This window comes from Rhipicephalus sanguineus, unplaced genomic scaffold (genome assembly GCF_013339695.2).
Source record: "Rhipicephalus sanguineus isolate Rsan-2018 unplaced genomic scaffold, BIME_Rsan_1.4 Seq8951, whole genome shotgun sequence".
In the NCBI taxonomy this organism is placed as follows: Eukaryota; Metazoa; Arthropoda; class Arachnida; order Ixodida; family Ixodidae; genus Rhipicephalus; species Rhipicephalus sanguineus.
Genome location: NW_023616235.1, coordinates 1 through 12338, shown reverse-complemented (window position 1 = coordinate 12338; position 12338 = coordinate 1). Strand labels below are relative to the sequence as shown.

Here is a 12338-nt window from a genome sequence, read left to right as displayed (position 1 = left end):
TGGCCGAGAAACGGAAAGGTAATTTACAGCAATACACACTGTATGCACTGATAGTGGCGAACAGAGCGTCGACCGTCGATCAACTGACAAGCGGTGAAGCGTGTCGGCATTTAAACATGTGCCGTCGAATATTCCAGCGTTATCGCTGGCTGTCGTGCAAATTCTAGAACAAGCTCGAGTGTGCGCGTCTTGCGCGCAATCTTAACAAAACGATCTACAATGATCGCGAAGCTTCTTGAACAATGAGGCACAGTTCACGCTGAGCGTTGCTGACAGTCTTTGTGGCCGAAAACTGAATACAGCAAAAGTGACAAAGAAACGCACGTGGCAGTATTATCGATAGTGCAATCGATAGTACTATATATAGTAATACTACTAATAATAATACTATCAATAGTGCTGTGAATGACTAGGCTGTTGTTGGCCAGCGATAGTGCCAAAACATTTGCGATGCCTTACTATCAGCAATACTCAGTTCGCTTAATTTATGAGAAATTTTTGGGAGAAAGAAATAAGTTATTTCCGCTGTGGAAATACCGGAATATGTACATCAATAAACTCATATTCAAAAGTAACTAGTCACACTACAATTAACAAACTTAGTCTTCATATTTTTATTTTGAATCACAAATGCAATATAAATTTGAAGCAGTGCAGTTGCACCAACTGTAATGGCTTCATTTCCGATAAAGCTGTACAATTCAGCTTAATTATCGTGTCAGCAAGCATTCTGGCGTAGGAACAAGAGCATGTCAACTTTCTTGCCGTTCGCATGCTACTTCCTGCTCCCACCATATACCATGCACTCGGGGACCAAGCTTATGCTGCAATCACTTCGCACGGTTGATTTTATACTATCGATAGTACTATAGAATCAACTATCAATAGCACTATCAATAGTGTTTTTTAGCATCGATAGTTCGATAGTGACTCGGCTATTGATAGTTCGATAGTGACTCTGCTATCGATAGTATCGATAGCTACCATCGATAGTTCTGCATCACTTAGTAGTTACGCTCCGTCTTAGTGAGTGTTCTTAACTCATAAGCAACAGGTTGCTCTAGCCCTTGAGCATCGCTGTGAGCTAAGACAGGGATGCATCGCAAGACAGAATTAATCAGGATTGAAGTGCACTCAAAGTGACCCGGACGTCAGCAGCCTCTTAGTCTAAGCTCGCTGCTGCTCTTCATGCCACTTCCACGTACTGTCACTGTCCAGGCAGGCGGTGCCACACTTCAGCGACTTCAGAACAACACCTTTGGAAGTAATTGTAAAAATTCACCATTCCTAGAAAGGCTTGAAGCTCCCTTTTGTTCTGTGGTGTAGGTGCTTGATGAATGGCCTTGACTTTGCCTTTCGACGGCTAGATGCCCCTTCCATCTCTCTGGTGTCCCAAATATTCCAGACTCTCTTTGAAAAACTGGCACTTGGTGCCTTGAACACAGTTAGTCGGGCCCTCAAGAGTTGGTTTGAAAACCCTCAATCAGGACTTTTGTGGATCACTTCAGCAGTTTCACTGGCCACCAGAATGTCGAGGTATGCGGCCACCTGTGGTAAACCTGCAAGCATTGTTCTTTGAAATAATCCAGGTGCCACTGACACGCTGAACGGCAAACATCGCACTTTGCACACGCCCTTTACTGTGTTGTATAGTGAGCACATCTGCTGAAGAATCGTCCACTGCAAGTTGCTGGTACGCCTGCATGAAGCCAGCTTTTGAAAAAATATCACCTTTTTGTAGCCCTGCGAATAGTTCTTGCTAGAGGTAAGAGGTGAATGTTGTTCCTTACCACTTGGTTGACAGTGCTTTGGTAGTTTTCCACATATTCTCAGCGAACCGTCATTTTTTCGCGCAGTGACCTCAGGCGTGGCCCATTCTGCATGCTGGGTCGGTTTGGAACAACCTTTATGTTCTGTTATCACAGACAAGGAACTGCTGCGAACATTTAAGAAACTTTGGTCCTGCAACCCAACCAAAGCAGGCTGCGCTGGGAAAGGTTTGCCGAAAATATCAGAAATTCTTCTATAACAGCTTCTGCACTCTGGCTGATGCTGTGAAGTCCAGTAACGTTGGTGTTCAAAACCTTAAACCAGTCATGCCCCCGAAGTGCACTACTTTCTACAACGAGAGTGTGGCAGTTTGAAGTCCTGCTCTTTAAACTCGACTGGAACTGTAGCTTCTCCGATGACGTCCAATCCTTCCTTGGTCCAGGTTACGAGCTGTGAGTCTGCTCCTTCAAGCTTGATGCTTCTTGCCACCTTCAGTTTCCTGAACAAGTTTTGGGTGATAATTGCTTCAGAGAATACATTTCTATCAGCACTGGTTCTCCGCCAATGCTTACTGTAACCATAACCATTGGAGGCGCTATGTACACAATTGTGTACACTACTTGTTTTTGCTAGTTGTGTCGACCAGGGCCTACGAAGAGAAGATACATTGAGCTTTATATGAATTGAACCTCCTGCATATTGCATTTGTCTTCATTTGACTTCCTTTTGCAGTGTACTGTTGCATATGGTCACTTTGCTGAAGGCACTCCATGTTAGGCTAGTCGTTCAATGTTTCGCTTTCCTCAAGCCACGTCAAAAGTATAATTTTTCTGTGTTCAAAATGAAGCTAACCGAAAACGAATTTGCACTATATTTCTAGCCTTACATTTGGTTCTATTTATGCAGAAACAGAGCATGAATGACTTCAGAATAAATAAAGGAAAGAAGATGACTCTTAAGGGCCCGTTTTCTTTGTTGGACACAATGTTAATGAGAACTAACAGACAATAGCGCCAAGTAAAGTATAGGGGGTATTATCTGTAGTATTTAGAATATAAATGTGAAGAAACTGAAGTGGACGAAAAGATAACTTGCCGCCGGCAGGGACCGAACCTGCGACCTTCGAATAACGCGTCCGATGCTCTACCACAAGGTTAAATGCACATATATACCCCATAAAGTGGACGGGAGGATGACCGCCGCCGTAGCTCAGTGGTAGAGCATCGGACGCATTATTCGAAGGTCGCAGGTTCGGTCCCTGCCGGCGGCAAGTTATCTTTTCGTCCACTTCAGTTTCTTCACATTTATATTCTAAATACTACAGATAGCACCCCCTATACTTTACTTGGCGCTATTGTCTGTTAGTTCTCATTAATATTGTGTCTAACAAAGGAAACGGGCCCTTAAGAGTCATCTTCTTCCTTCATTCATAGCAAGGGTCTCGTTCTGGCAGACTTGATGCCTTCAGGGGTATGCGAGGGATTATGGCCAGCTGCAGCTCGTAAAAAGATCACGTGCTATGTGACGCCAGAAAGGCAGAGAAAACGAGGTGTTCCACACTCGCGCCCATGGCTGCGATTGGCGCTGACTAACACCCAAGCTTTAAAGGCACATATATAACCCCATAAAGTGGACGGGAGGATGACCGCCGCAGTAGCTCAGTGGTAGAGCATTGGACGCGTTATTCGAAGGTCGTAGGTTCGGTCCCTGCCGGCGGCAAGTTATCTTTTCGTCCAGTTCAGTTTCTTCACATATATATTCTAAGTACTACAGATAACACCCCCTATACTTGGCGCTATTGTCTGTTAGTTCTCATTAATATTCAGAATAAATAGATATTTAATTAAAGTTTGATTAGAATTAATTACTATAACAAGTATAGTATTATGACATTATTTTTGTTGCCATAGGATATTGAGTGCAGTGAAATAACAGCGTATCGATTGGACATACTTATGGATAGCTCTTACTTACGGATAGCTCTTCGTAGGTGAGGTCTGAAAGGGATAAACTTGGGACAACCACTTGGTTTGGCAAGTCATCAGGCTCAGTTTGCACTGAACTTGTGATACTTTCCAGCTGGTGGTTCACTTGGCCACCTTTTTTCTTCCAACATGCCTTGGCTGGGTGACCTTTGCGGAACAGGTAAAGCATACTGCGCTTTTGTTAAACTTACCACAATACACACTGGAAACACCATTGTCTCCAACAGCGCGCCTGAAACCTTTCATCTTGCCTGTTTTTCAGACATTGCATGGTCCACCTTGGCTGTGGCATCTGGGCTTTCCTGACACTGACTGCCGATAGCTTTGATGTTTTGAAGCAGACTCAGCTGTGACTGCCAGGTCGTAGGTTGTTGCAAAGGTCAGGTTCTTCTCGGCCAGCAGGCTTTGCTGCACTATGCTGTCTGAAATTCCAAAAAACAAATTGGTCCTTGAGCATTATGTCAAGAGGGAGCTGCTTATCGCTGAATCCGCAAGTCCTCAGCTAACTTACGTAAGGCTGTAACATAGTGAGCAACTGTCTCACCATCGTGCTGATCTCATTTGGAGAACTTATACCTTGAATGCAGCTTGGATAGCTTCGGCTTGATGAGGTTCTTCGCTGCCTCTATGATGGACTGATAGTCAGTGGTCTAAAAGCCTTTAAGAGGGTCGTTATTGGGGTCTCCTCCCCACAGCAGCTCAGCAATGCCGCCCTCTTGTCAGCATCTTCTGTGAGCTTGTTAGCTGCGCCTCGATATGCTCAACGTAATTTTCCCATGAAGAGTTGCTCTTAAGGTTAAACTCACTGACGCAAATACCAACGGCCATCTGGCTGGAAACGCCCTCCCTGCATGGGCACAACTGTGTCTCATTGCCACTGTAATAACCAATGTGGACGAATCAGCAGCTTTTGCAAGATTGCTTTATTGCAGAAAATACAAGAGTTTATGTAGGCCCAGTATGTTGCCTATCTTTTCACTTGCGGGCAATGGTTCTAACAACAGGAATGTGCAGTATGTACTGTTCAGTCAGCTGAACAGTACATACTGCTCCACTCCACGGTGCGTGCTTGGAAGTTTCCTTGTTTTCCAGCTTTTACTGTCAATAAGCAGTTGCTGCTCCTCTGTCTCTTTTCTCTGTCCTTTCTTCATGCTTCAAGCATAACGCCAGATATACAGTCAAACCTGACTGTATTGAACTCAAGTAAATTGAATTATCCTTTATATCAAACTGTTTCCGAACATGACATTGTATTAACATCACTACATAGCAAAATTACTGCTACATCTAACAAAATAGCTAAAACACTTGATATATTGAATATCAGGCAGTGCGAAATGCTTCAAGCAGCCAACTTTTCCTCACCCAAGGGGATTTTTCCACATGCATTTGAGGGAGTGAACAATGTGATTCGCAGGTCACCATGCAGAGTGAGTAGAAACTACCACTAGCCATTGCGTGCTTATCAGGGCCGTAGCCCAAGGGGGGGGTTGGGGGGTTCAAACCCCCCCCGAAATCTTTTAATTTTGCTTGCGTATATAGGCACGCACACATACATACACACGCACGAACATACATAAAGTATGGTTGAACCCCCCCCGAAAAAAATTTCTGGCTACGCCCCTGGTGCTTATGATGCTTGTCATTGTGCCCATCGGCCCTTAGTGTGGGGTCGCTGTTTGCTTTTCAGCTCCTTTGTCAACGCAATAGCTGCCTTAAAACAAAGAACCCTGGCTGTCTCTCCATAAGGGTGGTAATAATCAAGACGGGTGAACATACAGAAAAGAAGTCTGACATCGCCGCTGCGTGCTGCATCCCAAGAAGCACACCGAGTATGATATTAATAAAAAAGCCAACATTAGGGCCAGGCGGACTGGAATGTTGTGGATCCGGTGAGCACGCTCAGCGCGTAGAGGATTTTAAGGCGTTGTGTAAAAGCTTTAAAATAGCAGGGGTCTCCAAACTGGCACAAGATGGCTCCTGAACCAGAGTAAGCAGCAGTGGCAGCTGATGGCGAAGATGATTGGCAGCATGCAATAAATGAATGGATTCACTCAGGCCTTCAGCAAATGCCACCCCCCCCCCCCCTCCCCCCGAAAAAAAATTCTCTGGCTATGGGCCTGGATTCACTATAAAAAGCACAAATGTTCTCTCTTCTGGTGATAGATGGGGGGATTATGATGACTTTCCTCCTTATGACAGCAAGGAGAATTAAACCAAATTGCCCTATTTCTTGTATGAGCCACACATTCATTGACAAAATTTTGTAAAAAAAGTGCAGCTTTTACATGAGTCTATATGGTATGTTGGCTGACCTTGAGCATTGAGTTTGCTTGCCCAACGTTAATGAAATGCTGCTCCTACAAGAAGCAGCAGTGGCTAGGGTCTGCTTGTGACAGTGCCATGAAGTTGCCTGGTTTCTTTTCATAGTACATGCAAACAGCAATGTAGCTATTTGGCACAGAGAAGTCAACATCTGTACCTCAGCTTGCTTTGAATCGGATAAAAACCAGCGGGAAACACGAACCACAGAGAAGTAATACGACGAGACAGGCTGGCACTTGTCTGTGGTTACTTCTCTGTGATTCATGTTTCCCACTGGTTTTTATCCATTTCGACATGTACCAGCTAGCCCAGTCCATAGCCTTGATGTTACTTTGAATCAGCATGAGCATCAACTTGCTTCCGGTTACTGCTTCCTTGTGACTGACTATCTCTTGCGTTCTGCAGTGATTTCTTGACTGGCTTTCAGAAGCGTAAGAAAGAGCGTCAGCAGAAAGCCCAGGAGAAACTCAAGCAGCAGGCTCAAGAAGAGAAGCGGCGCCTCAGAGCAGAGGTATGTTGTGCACTGCACTCCTTGACAATACTGAGAGTGTTAACTGATGCCGCAAACTTTGATTTCAAACTGTTAGGGTCGAGCACGAAAGGACGCAGGGACAGAAGAAGGAATGTACACACACACACACAGGAGCTACTGACAACAATAAGCTTCATTCCGTCCTTAAACCCTCACTTCAGCAAAACTCTCACTGTCTTTGAGTTCAAGAGAACTCAGTTTTTCCGTGCTGAGGCATGTCCTTCAGTTGCGTGTGCCCACTGCACTCTTGCGTTCTCGCCAATATAAGGTAGGAAAAAAAAGAAATTGCCTTATTTCTTATTTTGTTTACTGCGCCGTGTTCACATGGCCGCCATGTGCAAAACCGCTTTCTTTGTCGGCTTAGAGACGGAAGCAAACATTGCTGTCATTGTATGTGTGTAATTCCTTCTTTTTTTCCCAGTACTCTTTTTGCGCTCCCCGAAAAGTACGACAAACCAACACCCCCACTTTGCTACGCTCTGATTTCAAAGACACTTGAATTAAAGGACGCTCTCTTTCCTCGGCGTGGCTGTGAGTCGCAACTTTGATGATCTCATACTTCACATACTTCAATCTTCTGGTCCCCATGAGGACAGACAGATATAAAGAATCATCTTCACAAGTTTACTACACTCCAGCCAATAGGTATAAACATTTTTTAAAGGGGCTCTTGAGTTCATCCAGTATGGTAGATACACAACAAAAGCCAGGGAAACAAAGCCAGAAACTCACTGCAGCACCAGTGGTAGAACAGGGTACATGGGTTAGGGAGCAGATCCTGGGAGAAGCAAAAGCGCCTTCAGGGTGTCTACCGACCTGGGAAACTTGGGGAAAAACCGGGAATTCTTAGGGATTTTGGGGTGAGTCTGGAAATTCTCAGGGAAAACTCAGGGAAATTGTGCTCCATCAGGGAAAATCCACAGTAACTTTATTGAAAGGCAGCGAAAGTCGCGGTCAGGGTGTCGGAACGAAATGTTTTTCGTTTCGGTTTTAGTCGTTTTCACCGCAAAAAGTTCCGTTTCGTTCTGTTCGGAACGAAAAAAAAAAACGTCCGTAACGGTTCGTAACGGTTTTTTTTTTCTTGGTATAAAAAAGAAAGTATGAAAAAGGTAAAGCAATCATTAAAAAAAACATTGGATATAACACGTTCTTCAGAGGAGCGGAAGTAACTGTACCACGTATTCCTACCAACTAGCACAAACAGTATTCATTTCAAAGCTCATAGTATTTATTTTCTCACAAGACAAATACGAATTTTTTTAGTGGCTTAATTCTTTTGTGTCAAGGGAGTGAGCACGATCTCAGACGCAGCACGTCATGAGGTACTCTCTGATGTGCGAGACCGCTGCTCTGATAAAAAGATCGCCAGGCCTGCGTGAAACACGCAGCAAGTCACAGCAAAAGCTAGAAGGGCGGACTTTGTAGAGCCTGTTGTTATCTCTTGGGGCAACTAATACAAGTAAACATGCAACGTACCCACTACGTCATTAATCGTCGCAAGTTTTCTGAAGTAGCGAAGCTCCCACTATGCCATTTTTCTTCATTGTTCGGAGAATCGCGGTACCTGCTACACATCTGTAAGGCATTATCTGCACTTTGTGCTGTGGCTGATAATGAAGAATTATGGCTGAGCACTTTGCAGTGGGTGGGAAGGAGTGTTGCGGAATGTGCGCCTCCATTCGATTCCAATTCCATTCCGGGGAATTAGAACTTGCCGCAGTTCCATTCCTTTCAATTCCTCGGAATGAAAAAACTTAGCCCATTGGCACTCAGGGAATGGCCTGGCAGTTCGATTCCATTCCTGTAATTCCTCAACGTAGTAAAGGCATCTTGATAGTTTTATCGAGTTAAAGGGCCCCTGACAGCAAGATTTTTGTTGGTGACTTTTTTTACTGTAATTTGTAGCTTTGTGTCTGGTAATCCCTAAGTTAAATCGTAAATGCTCTAGCGTATCGTATAACTAATTCTAGCGTAGTTAATTGTGACCATTTTAGCGTCACTTCAAAACGCCCGCCTAAAAACCACAAGAAACTAGCGCCCCATGCGGGGGAGCGTCAGAGACCACGTGCACTCAAGCTGTGGTGACGTTGAAAGCGCGGTTTTCAAATCGGGGCCCCGCGCGCGGTAGAGATTGAAAGTATGTGGGTGCCTCGGTATGGGTTAAACGTGTTAAGCGCGTGTCCCCTCACGAAAACTACCTCGAGTCGAGAGCAGCCCGATAACAAAGCGAGAGGGGTGCGGAACAATAGGCCTCGCCGGGTGCCAGTCGTCGTATTGTGCACGTGCACCCCGCAAACCTTCCGTGACGTCCACAATACTTGCTTTACTCGTGGAACGTCACACGGGGCCTCTATCTACGTCATACCAGGATGTCGCGAGGTGCAGCCAACTCAAATGAGCACTCACACTTACTTTTAAAACCAAATTAAGATATCTTAAAGACAACGTTCGTCACTAATAATCAGTCAGATGTATCCCCGTATACAGGAAAGTCAAACAACAAAAACATCTCGAGGTTTCAATTTTGGTGTCAGGGGTCCTTTAAGAATGAACGCCCCATAAAGCTGATGTCATCAAATGCATTAAGAACTGCAAAAGTACGCAAAACACGTTGCCAAGGTCGAGGAATAGTAGCTTGGTGACATATCTCGTGCAGTACAACCACCCTACTAATTCCCATAGGGGCAGTTCTCTCGCTACCGATAGTATTTGCGTGGTCAACATGTTTGAACGAGTGGTGGTGTTTCAATATTGTTTAAAGGGTGGTGCCACCATGTTTGTGGCTTGCGCGTTCTTGATGTAAGCGTTTCCCATAGCTCCAGGAAGCATGATGCACGCACCAAAATTCATGTATTCTCGCTAAATAATTTAATATCGCCTTTTGATGTGGACAACTTTCGGTTTCGGTTTCTGGGCGCCGAGGTTGGGCAGTGACGTAGAAGTGTAGGAGGCTTGGTCACGTGACCACACAAGGCTGTGACGCACTTAGCCAGGAAGCGATCTAAACTCGGCGAGTGATGTAGCAACCGATGCTTTGCCGGTACTATAGTGAACTAGAATATATTCTAGTTCACTACAGCCGGTACGTACGTTGCGGAGGTGGCGGATGTCACTCACGTCACTACAGCAGATCTGGTGTGACGTCACTACAACTTTCGTTGCCCTTCCTACAGATCTACGTCAGTGTTGGCGCGCTAGCGATGGGTTTTCATCGGAAGAATGGGCATTTAGGTACACTTTGGAAGTGAATTAAAATATATTCTAAACGTTTGCTGTGTCCAACCCTTCGTGTGGAGTGTCCTTGTATACAAAGGAAACCCACAACAGGCTCGTTATAGCCTAGAAATTTGATGGCACCACCCCTTTAAGCTTAAATCTGTTAATGCTAAAATGACGACATAGCGTATTTTTATGCTGACAAAAGCGCCTTTGCATCGAATACGGAACACTGGGCCGCACTGCCCGTCAGCACTCACGCTTGTCAAGCGCGCCTCGCAAGCATGGATGGGGTGAGTAGAACTTTCCGTGTTCGCCTATGCGCAGGTATGCAATGTCTTCCTTGTCAAAGAGGTTATTTACGTGTGTCGGGTACTGAACTGCTCGTGAGATAAAGATCAGGCTGTGCATAGAGTATTCGCCACTTTCGGGTGGGGGTATCAATGGGAACCAACGCGCAGGGGTAATTGTTTCTCCCTTCGGTATCTGCTGGGATAATGCATTTGTTTGTACACTAACTTATGCCTCCGTTTGTAGTAGGCGCGTTGCTTATAAATATACCGTGCTTGTAATCAGCTAAGCCATTTTAAAAATACTGCTTTAGTGTTAACTTGCGAGGCTCTGCCTTACTAACGTTTGAAGCTTGAAAAACAGCACGTAGACGAAAACGTCCTCTATTTTCGGAAAAAGACGTAATTCCATTCCATTCCATCTTCCGAGCGTTGTCCCCATTCCATTGCGGGTCGCGAAAATGTGGAAGATTCCGGAGTCATTCCAATTCCGGAGTGGTATCTCCGCAACACTGTGGGAAGCATTCAGGGTTGCCATGGTGGCTACTTTTCGCCAATTGGCGAATTTGAGAAGCCGTGCGACCTAAAATTATGATGGACATGGCGAATTTTTGGCGATTTTAGGTCTCCACTGAGTTATGCATCCTAAGCTCAGTGCCTTCCCAACGAATGAGCGGCACTATTCTCTGTATTTTTCTGGGTTTTGAGGTGCACATTGCGCGCCGTCTGTATGTCCTCCTGTAACTCATGTGTATCTCCTCAATTCATCTAGATGTTTCTACCTCAATTCATCTAGATCATCTAGATGCCTCAGAGCTTCGCTAAAGTTTCGCTTCTGAAGGGGCTAGACAACGGGGTGGTCGTGTGTTCCGGCCATTTGTTCCGCCAAAGCTCCAACTATTCTGAATAGCTTGGCGACTTATTCATTGCTGCAGTATCCCTAATCGAGCTCGTATAGCGAAGATGGGCGGATGCGCGGGTGTCGTGCAATAAAAAATCATTATTCAGGCATTTTCTACTGTTCTCGGTGGACGTGTGCAATGAAAACAATCGCTATATACATTTTACAATGTCTACCTGTCAATATAACGCACTGGATTGACGCGGGCAGATATAAGTGATTATATATGAAAGGACAGTGGCGTCCGGTATCATATAGTTCACACTGAAAGGCATAGCCTCACTAATGAACGATACTGTAAGAATTCTGTCTTACTACTTTCAATAAACCTGTTAATCCGTTTTTTTCATATGAGGGGATGTAAAGCTGTCTACAAACAACGTCTTCGCGGCTTTCGCCTAAGGTTTACCACACTTTTACCTTTGAAACGAGCGGACAGGGATGAAGGATATCATGAGCGTTTTATCCTTTCATACTTGCGCCTCCGCGCACATCTGCGGCTAGTCGGAGAACCAGGTGCACCAAGCACTCCATGGTGAAGGGGCGATGCGCCTGGTATTGAGAAATGTCAATATACTTTAAGGGCTTTGAATGGCACTGTATTTTACGGGGCTTACATCAGTGGAATTTCTTATTACCAGGATATGCCGCACATATCTAGAATGGCGACTTTTTGGCGAAATTCGTAAGAAAATGGCGACTTTTGGCGACTTTCTGCTCGTTGTTTGGCGACATTTACTCGAAAGTCAGTGGCAACCCTGAGCATTAACCACCCAACTCATTGTGCTATTGGCATTGCGTGATGACTGGTTGTTATTTTACTCTTCGGCCACGCTATATTACATATGTTAACGCGATTTCTTGCCCGACATGACGCCTGAGTAGAGTATTTTTGCGATGGAGTTATAAGCACCAGCGTGACACTGTGGTGGAAAGACCCGACTGCCACGCAGAGGGCGCGGATCCTAGAAATTTGTTTTTCACTTAATTTTTTCTTATACCACGCGATAGCGGTCACGTACACCGGCGGCTGCGGACAACTTGGAGCCAAAATCGGCTGTTGTGATCTCATAACAGCTTTCGCTGTAACAAACTTCAGCGCCGACAATGCTCCTCCCTTTGGCCTGCTTGACAGGCGCGCAAAAGTCCACTTGCTTAATATAAACATCTCTGGTTGCCACTGTTCTCGTTTTCGCACATTTCAACATACTTTGCTTTGGATTTCCTGTCTGAGGTACGCGCTAATACTAACCCCAGAAATGCTCACATTGCATGAGCTCAGTGTTCCGGATGCGAAAATTTTCTCGTGAACCGAAAAA

General features: G+C 45.1%; 1 non-coding gene across 1 annotated transcript; it reads left to right on the top strand.

The window, feature by feature from the left end:
- The first annotated feature begins 2968 nt into the window (after positions 1–2968).
- On the top strand, positions 2969–3040 carry Trnam-cau (transfer RNA methionine (anticodon CAU)). The gene has a single exon. It is a non-coding gene; the product is annotated as a tRNA-Met (tRNA).
- The last annotated feature ends 9298 nt before the right edge of the window (positions 3041–12338 follow it).